This window comes from Scyliorhinus canicula, chromosome 17 (genome assembly GCF_902713615.1).
Source record: "Scyliorhinus canicula chromosome 17, sScyCan1.1, whole genome shotgun sequence".
NCBI lineage: Eukaryota > Metazoa > Chordata > Chondrichthyes > Carcharhiniformes > Scyliorhinidae > Scyliorhinus > Scyliorhinus canicula.
Window position 1 is genome coordinate 112715327 of NC_052162.1, and position 5128 is coordinate 112720454.

Genomic DNA, 5128 nt, shown 5'->3' on the forward strand with positions numbered 1-5128 from the left:
GGACAGATCATGTATCCTGAAGAGGATTGGGTTCCCGGTGATTCTTCCCTGCAGTTGGCGCCTCTGGAGTTGCTGGAGTCGGGGGAAATGTGTAATGACGCACGCCTGGGTGTGGTCGGTTAATCCTTGTTCAACTTGTCATCTTCAATATTCTCTTGGCTGCCTGGGCAGTGGCAGTGGTCACTTGATCGGGGAGGGCAGGGCAGGAGTAACTGTGTTTCTCTGGGTCGGGCGGAGGGTCTGTTGGGTGGTGGAGTGAGTCTCCCTTCCCCGAGTTGTCCCCTGTTGGGGGCTCCTGGTCTGCTCCCCCCTCTCGGGATAGGGTTCCTCTGGGGAGGGAGTAGCTGTGGGTTGGAGGGTTTGAGTGAGTTTGTGTTGTGGATCAATGATGGAGACCTTCTTCTGTCAGAGGGTGAGGCTGAGAGGGGGGGGAATAGACGTCCTCCTCCAACTGGTCTTGTATATAGTGACTTCCTGAATGCCGTCCTTGTTGAAGCCGGGCTCCCCTGGGGAGGTAGTGTTTAGTCTCCGATGGGGCTATGCTGCCCTGCCCCGAGTATCCTTTTTGTGATGGTGCACGGTGCTGGTCCTTATCTGGCATCATTTGGATAATCCTGGCTTTCCTCTCTTTTGGGGGTAGCGTGCTGATGTTTCCTTTACCGTATCTGGGGGGGGGGGGGGGGAAGGATCGTACCCCTCCCGAGATGCCGAGTTGTTGGGCGCCTTGACGAGTTTTCCTCTCCTTGTGGGTGGGGTCTCCTTGGTGGAGGACGGCGTGAATCTTGTGTTGACGGGGACGGTGCGCTGCCCTCGAATGTGGTGAGAGAGGAATAAGGTTGGGTGTGGAGTGAATCCTGGCACGGTGTGGCTATCCTTGCTTTCCTGACTCCTGTGTACGAGGGTGTACAGGGCCGGAGCAGGTCTTGTACTGTGGTCGCTTTCCTGTTGCCCCCTTTTGCTTGGGAGCTTCCCTCTGAGCCGGGGTGTCCTGAGAGGCTGAGTGAGATTTTCGAATGAGCAGCTTTTCCCTTGTTGCCTTGTGGTGAGGGGCGTGCGCCAGGGGACATGTGCTCAGGGCTGTATCTTGGTCCCCGTTATCCTGCGACCCTCTGCTTTAGATCGTACTTTTTAAATCCTCTTAGTCTGTTGGGAGGCGTCAATTAGAAACTGAACCAATTGTGTGAATATTTGCTGCTCTTCTCTGTGCAGTTGTGCTGAGTGATGATTGTTCTGTCCTGTGCCGGAGTTGGGGGATTTGTTGCACCTGGTGGTTTATTGAATAAATCCTTTTTAGGACGAGCGTCGTCGCTGATTTTTTTCTGAGATTTATGTGTCTCTGTTATTTTGCGGTTGAAGAATCGTTGACTGGTTCCTGCAAAAGTACAGACAGGCCTTGTACCCGAGATGGGGACATAAGGATGTTGTTCTCCAGTATATCCATTGGTACGTACGGACACACCAAGCTTAATGATTATACTGACCCATCTGTATTGTCGCCCTCCTGTCCTCTCCTGTGTTTCTGTATTGCTGAGACATTTCTGCTGTGCTGTACCAATCCTGAGCTTTTGTTGGCTATTTGTTAAAATGGAAAAACATCACTAAAAATATAAATTAAAAAAAACCTGCAAAGTGCTGAAACATTGGAACTTGTGCCTCCCAGACTGACTCACTCTCCGTGTCTTCCCCCATTGTGGAAGTCTCGCTGCTGGAAAGATGGATCTCCCGCAACAGTAAACCTCCCTCTGAAGGAACATTCCATTAGACTGGATTCTGGGCTCTGGACACATGGAAAACCATAACTTGTATTTTATTGTGCTCATTCTCGGTGTCATGTGAGAGTACCTTTAAGAAACCTGTGTTTATCGACTAGCTGTAGTAGGCGTACCTTTAAGAAATGGGTGTTTGTCAAATAGCTGCAGTGATGTCAGAGTGTGGGTGACGCTGGGCTGTCTGCTTCACTTCTGCTTTGGGCTATCAGCTACATGGCGTGCTTGGTTTTGGTTTGTAGATTGGGAGCTGCAGCCAGCAAAACCAGGTGTAGTTCTGATTTATTTCTGCATGAAAGGAATGTCTTCAAATCACTTGCTAGTTTAAAAGTGATAGCACAGTGGGCTACACAGCTGTCTTGTAATGCAGAACAAGGCCGGCAGCGCGGGTTCAATTCCCGTACCAGCCTCCCCGAACAGGCACCGGAATGTGGCGACTTGGGGCTTTTCACAGTAATTTCATTGAAGCCTACTTGTGACAATAAGCGATTATTAATATTATTATTATAATTGCGACCCTTGTAAAAGGTTCCTCAAATGCTGGAATGGGGATTAAGGGCGCTGGTTTTATCGCTGCTTGAGATTTCCTATCACTTGACATGTGTGACATGATCGACAAAATTGAACTACACCTTTTATATAGTCCAGGCCAATAAAAATGTTTTTGGACTTTAGGTTATTCAAAGAAGTTATAGATAGTTTCAGAATAATACAATTTAAATCAACTGCGTACCATCCAGAATCGCAGGGAGCATTAGAAAGGTGGCATCGGACATTAAAGACAATGTTGAGGGCTTATTGCCATGATTATCCAGAGGATTGGGATAAAGGAATTCCATTCGTACTGTTTGCAATGAGGGATGCACCTAATGAGTCAACCAAATTCAGTCTGTTGGAACTAATTTTTGGCCGAGGTAAGAGGACCACTTAAATTGATTAAGGAAAAATTGGAGAGTGAGAAATCGGAACTTACATTATTGGATTATGTGTCAAATTTTAGGGAACGATTAAATAGAGCAGGTGAATTGGCTAGACAGCATTTAAAAGGTGCACAACATGTGATGAAATGGGTAGCGGACAAGAAATCCAAAGTTTGTAGTTTTGCCAGTGAAGATAAAGTTTAATATTGTTACCAGTGGTAGGAGGACGTTTAAAAGCAAGGTTTTGTGGTCTTTATCAGATTGAAAAGAAATTAAGTGAGGTGAATTATGTGGTAAGAACGCCAGATAGAGGGAAAACTCACTGCGTGTGTCATGTGAATATATTTAAAAGGTACTTAGAAAGGGAAGGAGAGAAAAAGGAGGAGGTTTTAATAATTCTAACTGTGATGAACCGAATCCAGATGATTTTGAATTTGACATACCTCAAATTAAATTGGAAAACGAGGATGTTCTTAAAAATTGGGATAAATTGTTGAGTTACCTTCCAGAGGAAAAACATACTGACCTGAAAGAGTTATTGATATCACATGGGCAAGTTTGTGGAGAATTGGGAAGTACTAAAATGGTTATACATGATGTAGATGTGGGAAATGCTGTTCCAATTAAACATCGATATAGACTTAACCCTTTAAAATTGGCACAGGTTAGCAAAGAAATTGAGAGTATGCTTAAAAATGGCATAATTGAAGTGGGTTGCAGCCAATCGAGCTCACCCATAGTGATGGTACCTAAACCAGACGGTACTCAACGGTTGTGAGTGGACTATTGAAGGGTTAATACAGTTACAAGAACAGACTATTATCCTATCCCACGCTTGGAGGATTGCATTGAGAAAGTGGGACAATCAGCTTTTATTTCCAACCTGGATTTACTTGAAGGTTACTGGCAGTTACCTTTATCCGAAAGGGCAAAGGAGATTTCAGCTTTTGTGATTCTAGATGGTATATACCAATTCATAGTTATGCCATTTGACATGAAAAATGCCCCAGCCACATTTCAAAGGTTAACTAACAAAGTTCTTTCAGGATTACCCAATTGTGCGGTATACATCAGCGATTTGGTAATTTTCAGCCAGACGTGGAAAGAACATTTAAAACATCTGATGGAATTATTTGATCGACTTCAGGAGGCGGGTTTGGTGATAAACCTTGCCAAAAGTGAATTTGGAAAAGCCCAAGTCATTTTCCTTGGCCATACAATCGGACAGGGTCGAATGGTCCCACGGGATGTGAAAACAAAAGTTATTGGAGAGTTTCCACTACCATCGACACAAAGGGAAATAATGTTATTTCTTGGCATGATGGATTTCATTGAACATTTGTGCCACATTTTTGCAGCGTGGTTGCTCCACTGATGGACTTGCTGAAGAAACGTCAACAATTTCAGTGGACAGCGGAGTTTCAACAGGCATTTGACTGCCTGAAAGCTGTGATAACCAATGCTCCTGTGTTGGAGAATTACAAAGGACTCTGTGATCAGATTGAACTAAAGTATGTGAGTTTAAAGAGAAATGCCGAGACGCAGAGAAATGGATGGATCGTGCAGAGACCTTCTTGTCCAAAGAGACTGTCAACCAAGAAGGATTCCAGTTTCATGAAGAAGAACTAAAATGGACTTTGTTATTATTAAATGTTTGCGTGTTTTATTTTGTTAAAAAAACGTATATTCACTGTCCATATTTCTTAAAGGAATGTTAAAAGGTGAAAAATGAAACCATTTTGAAGTTGATGGGTTTTTTTTCTTGGGGGAGGGGGGAGTTTCAGTTGCGAGTACCTTTAAGAATGGGTGTTTATCGAATAGTTGTGGTGGGTCTACCTTTAAGAATGGGTGTTTGTCAGCTGCAGTGATGTCAGAGAGTGGGTGGAGCTGGACTGTCTGTCTTTCACTTTCGTTTTTGAGCAGGCAGCTACAGGGTGTGTTTTAGTTTCTTTTTGAGAGCTGGATAGCTGAAGGAAAAGCAAGCAGCTCCATATGGATCTCTCTGCAATCTAAAGACTGTCTCCAGATCAAAGTGATAACTTGTCTCAGTAGGGAATTTAAACCTGATCTCTGTGTTAAAAAGGGTCTTCTGGATGTTGTAAGGAAAGATTAAGGGTTACTTCTAGAGTACTGTATTCTTTTGGTGGGGGGGGTATTTTAGTAGATGGTTGCTAAGATGTTCACTGTGTGTTTAAAAATGTTAATGGGACTCGTAGAATAAACATTGTTCTTGTTTAAAAATACCCTTAGTTCTCTGTTGCACCACACCTGTAAAGTGGGCCCTTGTGCTCCCCATAACCACACTCTGTTAAAAGTTGTGGGTCAGGTGAACTCCATGATACACTTTGGGGTTCTCTAAACCTTGACCCATTACAGTTGGCTGAGGCCCGCCCCCTGATGCTCCACTCCCGACTGGCCGAGTTTCCGATGGCATGGGGCATG